General features: G+C 36.8%; 1 pseudogene; it reads left to right on the top strand.

Moving 5' to 3' along the window:
• The first annotated feature begins 14,480 nt into the window (after positions 1–14,480).
• On the top strand, positions 14,481–15,184 carry LOC116875108 (annotated as a pseudogene).
• Positions 15,185–16,914: the final 1,730 nt, after the last annotated feature.

Genomic DNA, 16,914 nt, shown 5'->3' with positions numbered 1-16,914 from the left:
ATGAACCAAACTCAGACAAACAAACAAAAAACCCAACTTTCTTTTCACGTAGTATTTACAAACAACTAGATGATGGAGGCTTCTAGACATCAAGGACTTCATTCTAATTTTAATTTGGAAAGCATATGATTATAGAATTTTGTTATCTAACTTGAAATTTCACATTTTAGTACAAATTAATCCAAATGCTTTCATCTTTATCATATCAAAGCCATTCTATGTACAAATTCTTTTTTAAATCTAAACATAGACATATTTGACCTTTTCAAATATACCAAAAAAGTTGATAGTTGCATAAAGTCGATTATTTCTAGGTTTCTGCAAAGCACTGATTCATTCTTAAATGTGTTTTCTTTAAAAAATAATAGCAAATACCTCGAGAAGAGTGACAGAAAATACCTTCCTTTTCTGTTCTGTAATGCTAGTTTACATTTCGAGTCTTAGTTTACTGGCTCTAAGGTTAAGCAATAAAAAGTGTAACTTCAGTTAGTTGTGTTGCTGTGATCTAATGATTTTTGAAAATTGGCTTTTCTCTTTAAATTGAGAAACTTATGTTTTCAGGTTCTGAATTAGTTATCTAAATATTTTGGGTAAATATTATTTACAAATAAATAAAATTAGAAATATATTCATTATCAAAATTGTATTCCTTATGCTGCTTTTTCTTTCTTTTTTCCTTCCTTCACCACCACCTCTTCTTCTTCCTATAACCTTTGAAGTTTTGACCTTTGATGGACAAAGTCCAGAAAGGATAAATCCTGCTTTTTAAATATTGGTTTTCCTTGAATTTTATGGTGGTGTATTTTTACTTCAGCAAAAATTAAACTTAGGTAAAATGTGTTATTAGAGTTCAGTTTGTCTGCTGAGACTTTTAAGAATCAAGTTTCTATACCTAAAAAAACATTGTCTAGACTCTTTGAACCAAGATACATGGCTACAAATAACAGTCTTGCAAACCAAAAGTAGTATATTAAAACTTATGGCACTCCTTGAGATTGCTACCCTTTTTGGTGATTTTTCGCCTTGTCGTAAGTGGGTATATGGTATATTGAAGAAAATCTATTCAGGTAACATATTTTGTATTAACTGGGCTGTATTATCTAAGAAGGGCTACATAAAACTTTTATTTTATCCCCACCACTAACTTGAAAACTATTGGTAAAGTCATTGCTCAATAGACTAATATTTTTTCAATTAGTAAGAAGACTTACCTTGCAAAAGTAATCAGATAATGCCGATATTTTTCTTTCAAAGGTTAACAATGGTAGTTCTTGGTCCTGACTTGGTTCGTATAGTTACTACTGTACATGCTACAATATCAACTATTAATAGATTTGTTGAAGATTCTGGGTTTCAAGATTAGCTTGAAAGCAATACATTTGCTACCATGAATCATGACTCAAATTATCCCCATGTGTTTACTACCTATATATGAATGCAAATGTTGTTACAGAAAATATGCTTGAAATGTCAACACTATGTGCAATTAATATTGCATTGTCATGCTTCAGCATGTGATATCTGTATGGTGAAGTTATTTCAATTACTATAATAAAAAATGTTTAACATAAGAAAGCAACAACATGTCATCAAATGGTTATTTCTGTCTTACACACACAGAGACACACACACACACCCACACACACACACTTTTTAGTAGAGGAGTCTGGCTTTAATTAAGCTTTCAGGTGATGAAATATGTTTTCACAGTTATTTTCTTCTGCTGTACAGAGAGCAATAGCACTATGGGGATAACTTTTACTGCTATTAAAGTCAGGTCGAGTAAACAAAATTGGTGTCAATTTTTCTCCTAGTTAGCTGAAAGGCAGACCCTTTTAGAATTTAGAAATGACACATTTATATCTCTCTAGTATCATTGATTATAACTACAATATTATTAATCTGAATAGAATTATGTCAGCATCTTAGTTATGACTTTTATTTTTCCTAGGAATTTATAGCTTTATCATCATTAAAACATCATACTAAGTCTCAATAAGAAACATATCCTAGTCTCATTGGTATTCATACTATTGTTCTTTAAGATGTTTATATAGAAAGAAGTGAGAATATTCTTCCTTTAAAGAAAGGAAATACTTTGGTTAAAAATCTTGTTATGCAGTAATAACATTAATGCCATGTATGACTTAGTTTTTGGATTGATAACCACATGGTATCATATTGACTTTTAAAAATATAATTTTTAAATTTGTCATTATTTTTATAAGGTTAAAATATTCTATGAATGCTTTAATTTTTTGACTTTTTTTTTCAGTGACAGATAAAGACGAGACCAGTGTGGATAGTTTGGTATCTCCCTATTTTATAGGATAATTTGTAAGATTTATATAGATATATATACATATGTATATATTCCATTCAATTAAATGACTGGAAATCTTTTTATATTATAAAATAAATCATCTTGAAATAATTTCAAGTGTACAAAACATCATATAGTGCCTTAAATCAAAATTAACACCTGCTTGTTTGCAGAGAGGAAGATAGTAGATCTTTAAGTTAATTTGGAGAAAGTTATCACTTAATGATTATTCATGTATGTATAGAACATGGTGACAACAATGTCTAGCCCCATGATCAGGTAGATTTGTAAAACATCAGGTGTAAAAACTACGATGTATTTCTCTACTTTTAGGACCTCTCTGAGTCTTTAGTATCTTAAGATCCAGAGGAAGTTTTCAGCAAGAGACTAGAACGTACATCAGTTTCTAAACTAATTTCACTATGGTACCTTTAATTGAAATGCATCTCTGAGGACTAGTCTTCCGTTGACCAAACTTTGGAAAACAACAAACTAAACCAATTCATTTATTGATAAAGTAATCAAGGTATTTATTAATCATTTATCAAATATACACTGGAGGAATAATTGTGAATACTGACAAATATAGTGCAGGAATTTACTTGCACTTGTCAGTTGAGAATTTGGCCATTTCCAGGGGAATATTTGAACCAGGGTTTCAAGAGGGCTGGTTTGACCCAGGAATAATAGTCCTAGTTAAATTGTCTAAATGGTAAAAATGAGCTCTGTTAGACATTTGCAACATAATGGTGATATGCAGAGTGGTGTAAAATGTTTTAGATAGTGGTCGGAATGAGTTCCAAGCTCTTAGGAAAAGATATTAATGATTTATTGGGTCTAATATGATAAAAGTTTGTCTTTAATAAGAATCTGTTGTCACCCATCAGGAGATAAAAGCTTTGCATAACACATAGTGTATCTAGAAGCACTTAGCATTTGAAAATATGTTTTTATTTTTTTTAAAGATTGTATTTATTTATTTGACAGAGAGAGAGATCACAAGTAGGCAGAGAGGCAAAGAGACAGAGAGGGAAGCAGGCTCCCCGCTGAGCAGAGAGCCTGATGCTGGGCTGGATCCCAGGACGCTGAGATCATGACCTGAGCCGAAGGCAGAAGCTCATCCCACTGAGCCACCCAGGCGCCCCCAAAGTATTTTCTTATACAAACAAAAAGTCCTGTTGGTTTACAACAAATTTCCTTCAAAGCTAGAATTTATTAAAAGTTTGTTGTATTATTTATGAGAGAAGATTTATTGAGACAATTTTCACCCTATGTCTAGGTTTTCCTTAAGCAATATGTTAGACACTTTGGAAGCTTTAAGAAGTTTCATCTCAGTCCTGTTTTGTCCCATGTGAAATATTGCCCAATTAATCTCCCTTTTAAAAATGTAGTTCAGTGTATCTACAGACTTATATACTGAATGGTACTATAATGGCCTAAACTGAACTATTATATATAGTTATCAAAAACGTTGAAATTTTGACTTAGAAAGTAGTGTCTTGGTTATTGTGCAGAAATGACACCATTTTTATATCTTTTTAATAAGCCAGGCTTCAACATTTGATACAGTAATAAAAACACAGAGTAAGAAAAAGCAAATTTTGGGGGAGGGTATGTGCTATGGTGAGTGTTGTGAACTGATGAATCACAGACCTAGACCCCTGAAACAAATAATACGTTATATGTTAATAAAAACGAAAAAAAGCAAATTCCAAATCTTGTCCTAAGAACAGGTGCAAGCAGACATAAATCCTTTAAGTACTAAATTGACACTGTTGTGACAAAAACCTGCAAGAATAATTCAAAACTATATAAATTTAGCAAAGCTCTGTTTCATTATAGATAGGCTGTTGCTAGTATTAGAATAAATAAAAAGGTCAAGGAACATAATAAAAATCACTTTTAAGCTTGTGGTATTCTGTTTGCAGTAAAAATGTATCTGTATGTTTGTAATATATCTGACTCAGGAAAAAATGAATGACATAGTGTATATGAAAAATCTAGAGTATGTAAACCTTAATACAATCTAAGAAAATACCATTCACCATATTACTTCATTTTCATTAAAATGATGAAAATGTGAATTCAGAAAATCACTTAGTCCTTAGGCTAAAAATAGGTAGATCATCAAAACCTAATATCATTTTCACTCAAATTGGTATTTATTCAGTAAATGTCCTATATCATAATGTGAAAAGTACAAAGAAAAACTCAAATTTAGGGAAGAAACAAGGGATTTTTAAAATAAGCAACTTCAGCTAATTCCATTATCTTTTTGATTCTTCCCAAACTGAAGCAATACACTTGTCATAAAACATTTAGTACAAATAAGGAATAAGTAGATTCCTCAGAAATTAACTTAATTTTGTATTTTAGCCTTAGGTTTCTCAGCCAAAGATTACTTACAATTTGCTTTTGAATTCATTTCTCCTGACCATTTCTAAGTTTCTCCATTTCATCTCATTCAGTTCCACTTTTCCCATGTGAAGCATTGCCATATTGCTCTCATTTAAGAATAATAATCACTGCCCACTTTGGTTGTTTTAACTAAAAGATTGAGTTCTTGTAAGTGTACGGAAAGAGTAAAGGCAGATCCCACTTCTGCATTATTGTTTATACTTTTGGAGATATATATCTATCTACCTATAGATATATATATCTATATAGATATAATCTATCTCTATATTTATATCTCTCTCTCTCTCTCTCTCTCTCTATATATATATATATATATATATATATTTTACCATTTGGCTCATAGTCCTAGTGTCCTATTTCTCTGGGTAGGAGGTGAATGGTTAAACTTCTCTAAATTCTGTGGTTGCTCAGAATCTCCTGAGACCATATGTCCTGGAAAACCATGAGCAGCCCACTTCTAGACCTGAAATATTCTAATATTGATCTTGCTTCTCCCTGTACATGCTAGAAATTTCCACAGCAGTTTTCAGATCTGACCTAGATAAGTAATTATCAAATGGGGAGTACAGATTTCTAAAAGACTCCATAGCATCATAACACCTTGCCAAGTAATTCCAAGGCTTTGGGGAAATGAAATGAAGTTCCTCACAAAGACTGGAGTCTCTACCATTTTTCTTAGTTTATTATTTTTAATATGCTTTATTATTTACTTCTATGTCATAGAAAATACAGTAGAATAGGAAGCAGATGATATGAGTTCCAACACTGGTTTTGCTGTGAACTACCTGGATGGAAGAGTCTTCATTTCCTAAAAATAATAGCAACTCTGTCTGCAGGAGAGTTTTGTTGTGAAGAAAATAGGAAGCACTAGTTTCTGTTGCAAAGTATTGTAATTTCCTCACTGTATATAAAAAATGTCTCACCGATGATCCAAAGACTCTGCTTTGTGATTCTCAGCCTGGTGGGGTATCACTAGGCTTCAGGTTCTACAAGAATGGGATGAAGGAAACTTGTTACCAGATGGTAATCATCTTCATTCATTCAATAAAAACCTTTGGTGGACCCAGTAAATTCACTTTCAAAATCACAAAGTAAGTTATTTACACAGCCAAGAATTTTAGACAAAACAAAACCAAAACTCCTAGATTTTATTATTCCCGGTAAAGTAAGTGACCTCTGATGCCAGATGACCTGGGTCTCATTGACTCTGGGCCCCAGTTTCTTCCTGGTAGAGTAGGGGTTTCTCCATAGTGTTGAAGGGAATTAATTGGGATATCCCATGTAGAGTTGTGAGCCTGGCACAGGCCTCCCAATAGATATTTGTTGTTATTTTTATTTCCACATGACTTTCTCTACTGTCTCCAGAGAAACACAATTCTGTTGATGTATTTTAAGATTAAGGGCTCCTAAAGCCAGTCCGGTATTCTGGATCATGCTCCAAGTTCTCCCATCACACCTTTTCTTTTCATTTTTTCTTTTTTTTAAAGTCTTCTTCTACTTCTTCTTCTTCTTCTTCTTCTTTTTTTTTTTTTTAAAGATTTTATTTATTTGACAGAGAGAGCACAAGTAGGCAGAGAAGCGGCAGAGGGAGAAGGGGAAGCAGGCTCCCTGCTGGGCAAGGAGCCCGATGCAGGGCTCAATCCCAGAACCCTGAGACCATGACCTGAGCCCAAGACAGAGGCTTAACCCACTGAGCCACTCAGGCACCCCCCGCCCCCGCCATCACACGTTTTCTAACCTTGCCCTCCACCTGTTCTTCCTCTTATAGTATGTCAGTTTTGGACAAGGGGACAATGTAGTTTCTCAATTCCTAAAAGTTCCCCTAACCATTGGATCTCTGAGGAAACTGAATTGAAGGGTGAATTGAACAATCTTTAAGAAATAGTCATACTTGTCTTTAGGAAAGGTAGATATAAACATTATAGAATTACCACACACATGCCTCTTCTGAAACAAGAAGGTGTAGAGAAAAATAATAAATGAGAGAGGTTTATTGACTAGTTCTGGTTTTGTTCAACAGGGCGTGATGAGTGTTAAAACCACAAACAGCAATAGGTCTCCTACTGGCCAAACACTGCTGAACTGAGCTCTGGATATGAAGAGCTCACATTCTGGGTGGGCAGGTACATCATCACTCACTACCAGATAATATGAGGGGTCTGTGGGAGGATAGCGGAAATTATGAGTGTGCTGTATGGGAGACTTGGGGCCAGTGTCATAAGGGTGCGTTTGAGCTGGGTCTTAGTATGTGAGCAGGATTTCAACATATGGGATTAAAAAGGGGGGGGTGCCAAACACAGGCACCCCAGGTGACACCCAGGGACATCTGAGGTGAGAGGGCCTGACTCACTCAGGAAACAGAGAGACTCAGCATGCCTGAACATGGGTTAGGGTGTTGATGGAAGGAGAGAGGTAGATTGGGGCCAAATCTCAAAATCCTTAGATACCACTCTAACTGTTTGGATTTTACCCTTTACACGGTGGAATCCATGATCATTTTTTTTAATATCAAGTAATGAGGAGTTGGGGTCTGCATGTCATGGGGTTGCCTTGTGGAGAGGGATAAAGATGGGCCTTGGGGGCAGAGAAGTAGGGCACTGTGACTGGAGTGCAGGTGGGTTAGGACGATGGCCTGAACTTTGGTGGGATGGCCATAATCCAGACTTAAGAAACATTTCTGAGGAATAAGCCTTATGATTTTCTGGTGTATTTTGTATGAGGAATGAAGAAGAGCAACTGAGGAACTATCTAAACATGTTTTCGTTGTTGTGAAAAAACTTTATTTAGTGTAAAAAATGATTGTGTGTTTAATATGCAGGCTGAAGTTGTTCCTTTCAACCTGCTTGCCTTGGCTATGGCATGTAATTTCCTTTTGACAGACATGTATTGAGTATCAGCTCTGTGTCAGGGGCTCTGCTAAATACCAGAGAAACAAATTATTATTAATAAGATAACATCCTCACTTTCCATGAGCTCAGATTCTAGTACAGGAAAAATTCATCTAAATCATGACAATGAAATGTAATAAGGATACATAACAGAGTTATATGTAAGGGATTGTATAAAACATTCCACTGCTGTTAGCACAGAGCATTCTATGTAATATGAGGGCCCTAGCTTGGGCTCCCAGATGGAATGGCCCTTATAGGCATCAGTTATAATGAGTAATACAGAAAGCAGAATTGATGATGAATATTCTAGACTATCGAGAGACAAGAAACAGCTCAAGATAAATTTTGTCTTCAGAAAGGACTCCTGGACTTTCTCCAGTTTTATCTTGAATCCAAATGATGAGAGGTATGTAGTATAAAGCTAAAAGGATTCAGGAGATGAAGGGCAGAATTTGAATCTCAGCCCCATCCCTTCCTACCAGTCTGCTCTTGGGTACGTTCTTTTATACCCTGTTCCTCATTCTCTTTATCTGTAAAATGGGGATAATAGTGATAGTAGCCATAAAGTGGTTATGAAGATTGATATGTGCATTCCTGAAGACTTCAAAGAGATGAAGTCTTCTTTTCATTTTTTATGATAAAAAACCTTCAAAATAACTGTACCAGAAGTGAGGTTTTTATTTTATTAAATAAATACCTTACTGATTTGGCGCAGTTTTTTAAAAAGTCATCTTGGGGCACGTGGGTGGCTCAGTGGGTTAAAGCCTCTGCCTTCGGCTCATGAGGTTAAAGCCTCATGACCCCAGCGTCCTGGGATCGAGCCCCGCATCGAGCCCCGCATCGGGCTCTCTGCTTGGCAGGGAGCCTGCTTCCTCCTCTCTCTGCCTGCCTCTGGGCCTACTTGTGATTCGTCTCTGTCAAAAAATAAATAAATAAATAAAATCTTTAAAAAAAAAGTCATCTTCATATTACATGGTTTCACAATAGATCCTGATGATATATTGTATTTAAAACTGGTTCTCATATATCTTCAATTGGGTGACTTCTAACATTGAAAACTGCACTCCCATTGATTGTTCTTTGCAGTGTGATAGGCTCGCTCTTTCTATGCTACCGATATGATGATCTTCCTGTCCTTCTGTCAATAATACTAGAAACAATCTTACATCACTAGATATATTTCCATTCCGAGTTTTAATGATAGAGATGAGTCTTGCTGCTTTAACAATTAAATCTTCTCAAACATCTTTTCATCTCAAATATGCTTCCGTTATTGGTTTTCATCATGAAAAAATACATGGAAAGATTAATTTAAATGGCACTATTTTTGCCCTCGATGTCTGGTACTGTTTATCAACTGTTCAGCTGTGCTGTCACTGTTAGTGACGTTGGTCGAGCCATTTAACTGAACTATTGCTCAATTAGTCTCTTTCCATTATTTATATGTAATTGTTAATTAATTAATATATTCTTTCTAATAAAATAATAACCTCGAGGTATAACATCTTCAAGTGGGTCCAGGGGGCAGGCAGAACTGGCATAATAATCAATCAGACCTTCCCTTGATCATCCTCCCCGCACAGTAAGCTGGGCCTCGTATAGTTTTGGGCTGCTAGGCCCTGCGTGATGAGCTCATTTCAGTGCCTTTGACATATGTGAGCAGCAGAAGGCTCTCATACTATAGAAGTTCAGTTTTCCTGTCTTTTAGCGAGGATGCCCTGTTCTGAGGTTTAAACAGACGAAGAGTAGTTTCTTGAGTTTATTTCTCTAAGTGTACGAGTAAGCCTTCCTAGGGAAAGGAAGACTGAAAAATCGGAGTCTTGCTTCCCAAAGGTGAGTGTCACCCAGGGAGCACACAAAGGCCTTGGCTTATGGAACATCATTGTCAAGGTCTTTGTCAAACTTTGGCTTGCATCTTTTATGCCTTCGTTTATTCCTTGGAACATCCACTTTATTCAGTCTCATATTAAAAATACAAAAGCATACAACACACTCTTTCACTTTGGTTGAGTGTGGCATTTTGATAAATTAAAAATTTCCCAAAGGTTGTCCAGCTTTGTTTGACCGTGGTAGAGATCTGTTTAAAAATATGATTGGAGTACTTCTCTGAAAGGACTCTTGATTTGGAGGAAAGGATACGATGAAATAGTCATTGTAAATAGTTTCTATTCTGACAAGTGGTATTTATCGTTGGATTTCTTTGTATCTTTTTTTAAAAAAAGATTTTACTTATTTATTTGACAGACAGAGATCACAAGTAGGCAGAGAGGCAGGCAGAGAGGGGGAAGCAGGCTCCCTGCCGAGCAGAGAGCCGATGATGTTGATGCGGGGTTTGATTCCAAGACCCTGGGATCCTGACCTGAGCCGAAGGCCGAGGTTTTAACCCACTGAGGTACCCAGGTTCCCCTATCGTTGGATTTCTAAGTGAATTAAAGAGGGGGAAAGATGCCCTTTTGTTTCAAGATACCACAGTAAATTTGATAGTATCTGCACATATACAATGGTTAACATGTAACAATTTCTGAGAGGTTCTTTATCGAGTATTCACATTCACTGCAATTAGGAAAATTTGCTAATTCGATTATCAATTGTCATGGATCAAAGGCAAAAGATTTTTTTGGCATGTTCTTTCAGTTTTGGCATTTCTAGTGGTATGCTGGTAAATGTTTAACCGTGAGACCCCCAAACACACACACGCAACACACACACACACACACACACACACCCCTCTAATTTATAGTGTTTGCCAATTTCTGTAATGTAAACATTCCTGCCATGACAGATTTCAACTATCAGCACTACGTCACTAACCATGCAACTGGGAAGTTAGGAGCACAATCAGGTCTTACAAGGTGATACCATTTGGCTCCAGTAAACCATGGGTTCTGATTCTAAAATTGGTCATCACCCAAGTGGTGGTGGTGGTGTTTTTAAACATTTAAACCTTCTGCCACTACTTGTGTCTATCAACTAAATTTTCTTTTCAAATGGACTGTGGTTTGTTGTTGCAAACATTAAATCAGTAGAGCACTTACAACACTGAAATTATTTTTGCTTCTTCCAGTGAATCAGGTTTCCACACTCACATAGCATTTCTCACGGAGTTCGTACCCTCCGATTCATTCTCTTTGCTACTTTATCACAAAAGGAAATTTCCTGTGAGTCCATAAATGAAAACATTTGAGTGTGTGCTCTAACTGGCTTTTTAATTCATGTCAATTTAGAAACTTAGAATTATTTAAAGTAGTTCTAGCTGTTCTAAGGTTAGCAATTAGCACTTTAATTTGTGCAAATGGCACTGAAAATCCTGTATCAAAACAGACTATCTTAAAAAGAAAATCTTAAAAAAAATTTAAAAAATCAGTGGCAATCAATTTGAACAGTACTACTTTTTCACCAAGAGAGAGCAACATAAGCACACTTTACAGAAATACACTTCCATGGTCCTTTTACGCCGTGAGTGGTGGCCTCATGTCCCTGCTTTATTTAGGAACCTGTTACTTTACCTGCTTCTGAACTTTGTGGACAAGGAGCAGTGATTAGTTAGGCAAATAGCAATTGATGTGAGTTCTGTAAGGATGATAATTTTATTTTCAGGTGTATTTTTATGCACTCTGTGTTTCTTTATGATTTCACTCACCATGCATGTGTATGAGTTTCTGAATATTGGCATTGTTTTTCCTGTCAGAAATGGTTTTCAACAGGATCTATTTTCTCCAACTGGTACAACGAAGTTAGGTAAAACTGTAAGAATTTTAAATGCACGAGTGGTGGATTTTTAATTTTCCTGTTGTTTTAACATAATCAAGGTGCAGAACATCTAACTTTAAGAAAACTGGTGTGTCTGGAGACTGTCTTTTGGAAGAGTTTAGTGATATAAAATGTACTCCCTGCCCCAAATACAAACAGCAGACATTGGACCATAAAGCAGAAGTGTGGAGATTTCACCAATAAAGTATGTACTTTCAAAGAATTAATTATGATTAACTTTAAAATTTTTGCTGGATCTGTGGCTTAAAAATCTTAAGTCTTTTGGGGACACTCTTTCCTCTCAAGGTTTTCATACTTCAGTAAAACATGGTGTCTTTGGGTTGCAGTAATGGAATATTAAACTTCTATTTTGCTTCTGTATAACAGCAGGAATACCTGCAAAACATATCAGTTAAAACTCGATAAGGCCAAATCTTAAAAATGCCAGTGACAAATGATTTATTATACTTATTAAATTCATGTTTTATGGATCTTTAGATACCTTTCAACCTCTGGGGGGTCATTTACCAGCGTGAGGGCAGAAAAAAAAAAAAGAAACAACAACAGAGAAACCCCAAAGTCATGGCTACAAATAAATGTATTAATTCTGTGCTTTTAAGAAAGTTGTTTTCATGTGCTTTTAAATTCAGGAAAATTTTTAAACGTTAAAATACATCCGAAGGCATTTATTTTTTAAAGGTTTATTTTTAGAAGTCTTTATAGGAAGAACCTTGTGGATTTAAAAAATTCCATGTAAATATTTGCATGGTTTCTGTAGCTTGGTCTCAGGAATATTGACAGGCATAACCTAGGAATGTTAATGCCACGAGGAGGCGTTGCCCTGTGTCTTTGTACCCTTGAGATCTGGTGTTGCTCTTGTCCTTTCATACCTAGTTTTTAAAAAACAAAACAAAACAAAAACCAGTAATTATATCTAAGACCCTGGGTCTAATTCCATACTTGACATGGTTACCTCAGAATATAATGAATTTTATGTATTCAGTGAACCACCGACTTTTTCTTTTCATTTTTTTTTAAAGATTTTTATTTATTTTATTTATTTGACAGAGAGATAGGGAGAGAGCCCAAGTAGGCAGAGCAGCAGTCAGAGGGGGAGAGAGAGAAGCAGGCTCCCTGTGGAGCAGGGAGCCCCCTATGGGGCTTGATCCCAGGACCCCAGGACCATGACCTAAGCCAAAGGCAGCACTTAACCTAACTGACTGAGCCACCAAGGTGCTCCATCCACCCATTTTTTCTAAAGCATCCTTAGATCAGATATATATATGATAGCTGCAAAATAACTAAGTAACTTGAAAAGTCACAATTTTATAACTATGATTATAATTTAGGAATTATTCTACACATTTAAAAATATTTTACTTCAGAGTTCCTTTACACAGAAAGCTCCCCTAAAGAATTTAAACTATAAATTAGATGAATGAAATCCTGACCTACAGACTTTAGAAAACCCTCAGTCAAGCAAGCAAGCGATCAAACAGGCCATATACTAAGCACATACTATGTTTCAGGCAGTCTTGTAAGAACTAATATCCAGTGGTAAATTATCTCTGCCCGTGAAAGAACATTCCACTCAAAGGGCCTGGAATGGAATAGGATAGTGTGTTGAAGGAACAGAGAAAGGCCAGTAGCGGGCGTGTAATGTGTCAGGGAGGACGGTACAGATGAGGATAGAGAGGAAGGGGCTATTGACACAGGGCTTCCTAGGTCATGGTATGGACCCTGATTTTAAGTTCAGTGGGAAGCCACTGGAAGTTTTAAGCAGAGGGGTGATGTGCTGCTATGCTTTTAAGAAAGGGAATTCCTACTCCTGTGTGGAAAACAGACTGTCATGTGGCAAGAGTGACTATGAGGCCAGTTGGAAGGTTACTATCATTCTTGGGGCAAGGGGTGATGGTAGTTTTAGTTAGGGTGGGAGAGCGAAGGTGAAGAAGACCGGAGCGATTTGAAATACATTTGGGATGAGGAACAGATGGAACTGCTCATGTTGGGAGTCAGAAAAGGGAAAGAATCAGGATGTTTTTATACCTTTTTGACTCGAACATCTGAGTGTATGGTCGTATGCTTTTTCACACGGGGAGGCATATGTTTGTGAGGGCTAGGGAATATGGAATTGAGTTCGGGACACTTTTAATGTGAAATTCAAGCAGAGGTGCTGAGAAGATGGTTATGTATAAAAACAGCTACTATTATCCTGTTTTCAGATGAGAAAAATGAGGCATAGGGAGGTTAAGCAGCTAGCCCAAGGCCACCAGCTTAGTTTAGTCGGTGGAGCTGGGATCTGAATGCAGAAAGCCTGGCTCCAGAGTCTACACTTCCGTCATTCTGGCACACAGAGTCAGAGATACTTACAGTGGTGGTACCGGAATGAGCTCACTTGGGAAGAGAAGTTCGATGGAGAGTAGAAAGACACACAGCCATGCCTGTGTACTCTTCCATTAGAGGTGGTGAAGGAGAGAAGAAGGGAGACTGAGAACAAGCAGCCACTGGGGTCCAAGGACAACCAGGGATATGACGGGTCACAGAAGTCAAGAGGAAAGAGGTGAAAGTTCCACAGACATGGAGTAAGGTGAGGAGAGAGGTGCATTGGTCAACACGGGGCTGTCTGTGATCATCACAAGAACAGTTTCAGCAGAGAAAAACTCAAATTAGGTTGAACATACTGTGGGAAACACAAGCACGGACACAGCATTGAGAAGGTGTCTTATGTTGTTATCTATGTGTTGACATGGACAGTGACTCGCATCCCGGTCTGAGGCAGTAGTATGGTGAACATGGACTCGAGTCAGATAGACCTGAGCATTCGTTCTCAATCTAACATTATCCCCCCATCTTAGGCCTTGGACAGAACCTCTCTGAGCCTCTTTTTTATCTGTAACATTTGTTTGAGGCAATTCTTAGAAGAAGTGGTTGTTCACCTCCTTGCTTTTCCTTTTGTAAAATGTTTTCCTGTTACGTGAAATCTGTTGAAATCTCTACCTGCCCATAATATCCTCATTAGTAACCTCCCCGGTCCTTTATGTTAAGGCTAATAGAGGTCTTTCTAATGTTGCATTAAAACTTTTTGTGATTAGGAGCACGACGTGAACATGGGGAAGCAAAAGAAAGCAAGGAAGTATGCGACTATGAAGCGAATGCTTAGTCTCCGAGATCAGAGGCTTAAAGAAAAGGATAGATTAAAACCTAAAAAAAAGAAAAGAAAGATCCCAGTGCACTCAAGGAAAGAGAAGTCCCCCAACAACCTTCCTGCTTATTCTTCTAATATAACACACAACTGGGCCCACCTTACCACATCCTGGTTGATACCAACTTTATCAACTTTTCCATTAAAGCCAAACTTGACTTAGTGCAGTCAATGATGGACTGTCTTTATGCCAAGTGTATCCCTTGTATAACTGACTGTGTAATGGCTGAAATTGAGAAACTGGGGCAGAAGTATAGAGTGGCTCTAAGGATTGCCACGGATCCAAGATTTGAACGATTACCATGCACACACAAAGGAACCTATGCAGATGACTGCTTAGTGCAGAGAGTAACTCAGCACAAGTGTTACATCGTGGCCACAGTTGACCGAGACCTTAAACGAAGGATCCGGAAGATTCCTGGAGTTCCCATCATGTACATTTCTAACCATAGGTACAACATTGAGCGGATGCCAGATGATTACGGAGCCCCTCGGTTCTAATTCTTAAAAGATAGAGTTCCTCTGCCTTCCTTTACCAACTTTTTCTATTGCCGGTTCATATTAGCAACATGCTATAGCATGAATTCTTCTTCTTACCCTTTTCCTGTTATGAGCTGAGTATGGTTAAATACACTCACTTTTTGGTATTGTTTTGAAATTGATAATTTGTATCATTTTAAATATTGTTGCATTTTTTTTATAAATCAGATGATTGCTCATATAAAAAAAACTTTTTGTGATTAAAGTTGCATTAAAACTTTTAGAGAGAGATTAAAACTCTAAAGTCATATTAAAACATTATATGCTTTTCCTATTAATTGTGTGCTAATTAATGCAAGGTTCCTCTCTTTTTGTTTTGTATCTCAAAACTCCTATCAGATTATGTGGCACAGAGTACGTATTCCAGAAACCTCTAAGCATTCCTTAGGGCCAGCTGTGTGAGTTGATCAGGAGGCCTGCACGGACCAGGGTGGGGAGAAGGAGAGCGTTAGCAATGTTGGAGCACAGGGGGCCTCGAGGTAGCCTTGCGAGGTGCCATCCACTTCCACTTTAAACTCCAAATGCAGACAGGTGACATGACCCAGAAAGAAGGCAGTTGTCAGAACAAAGGATGGAAGGTCCCCACAGAGAGAACTCAGACCTGTGTGCAGCCTCAGAAAAACAGGGAGCTGCAGCTTTCCGCAGCCAGGAGTTCACAAGCAGATTGGAGGTGAACTTTCTAGGAGAGACCAGCTGTGATAGAGTCACTGAGTACTTTGAGCTAAGGCTAAGGCTTAATAATGAAGAGTCCCAAAATAAGAATGAATGACGTGAATAATTTGATTTTAGAATGTTGGGAGTTTCAGAAACCAGGGGGCAATTAATATACTTGTAAAACTTGATTTCCTTTTGTACCAGGGAGTTAATTATATAGGGACATGAAGTAAAGTAAAACAGTGATTGAACTGGGTTTGTTCATATGTTATTCTCTAGGTATTACAGAATTTTTATTTTTGTTCATAACCCATCCATTTCCTGATTTCTTTTCAAAGGTATTTCTTATTGCTCTCAAATTAAATCACTTTATCCTGGCTCATCTACTATGAAGATGAAAGAAATCGGGTCAAGCCTAATGAAACTCATAGACTAGGACTTTTGCTATCAGACAATAAGTAGAAATGAGAAAGGAATGTAATCATCCCTCTATTATTTATGAGTTTTTATTATTATCATTGAATTTCATAGGTACCTGTTTTGGGATAATCTCTAAACATATAGATATATTCATATACACACACTCATATATACATAAACATATAAAAACCTCGAATCTGTCAGCTAGGAAGATAGAGAATGTATTTTTCTGTCAAGTTCTACTGACAGGTAGAAGGAGAAATCATACAAGGGCTACATAAGTAATAAAGAAAAAATCAAAATGTAAAAATTAAAATTTAAGACAAGGGAAAAACAAAAATTTAACTAACCTAGCAAATAAAATGCACCTTCATCTAACTCATCTAGGAAAACAGAATCAATACAAGGACGTTTGAGGTGGAGAGAGACAAAGAGCCAGAAAAAAAAGTAGACCTCTGACATTCATATGGAGAGCCACAAAGAAGGGGAGGGAGAATCAGATTTCCCCTCAAACACAGCAACATAGGTATGAATGCAAAGTTTCACATGCATGCTTCATTTATCTAGGTAAGTTGAATAGAAAGAAGAAGAGAATGCTATATAAATACACCAAATAGAAGGGATTATGAACTTCCTAAAGGCAAGGGTGGTTTCCCATTTATTTGTGTTCTTAACTTCTAGCATACCAAAGTAGGTTCTTTGTAAGAGATTTGTTA

The sequence above is a fragment of the Lontra canadensis genome, unplaced genomic scaffold (assembly GCF_010015895.1).
Source record: "Lontra canadensis isolate GAN:19392208 unplaced genomic scaffold, GSC_riverotter_1.0 scaffold40, whole genome shotgun sequence".
Taxonomy (NCBI): domain Eukaryota; kingdom Metazoa; phylum Chordata; class Mammalia; order Carnivora; family Mustelidae; genus Lontra; species Lontra canadensis.
Note: the sequence above shows the minus strand (reverse complement) of the source record. Positions and strands in the feature narration are given on the sequence as shown.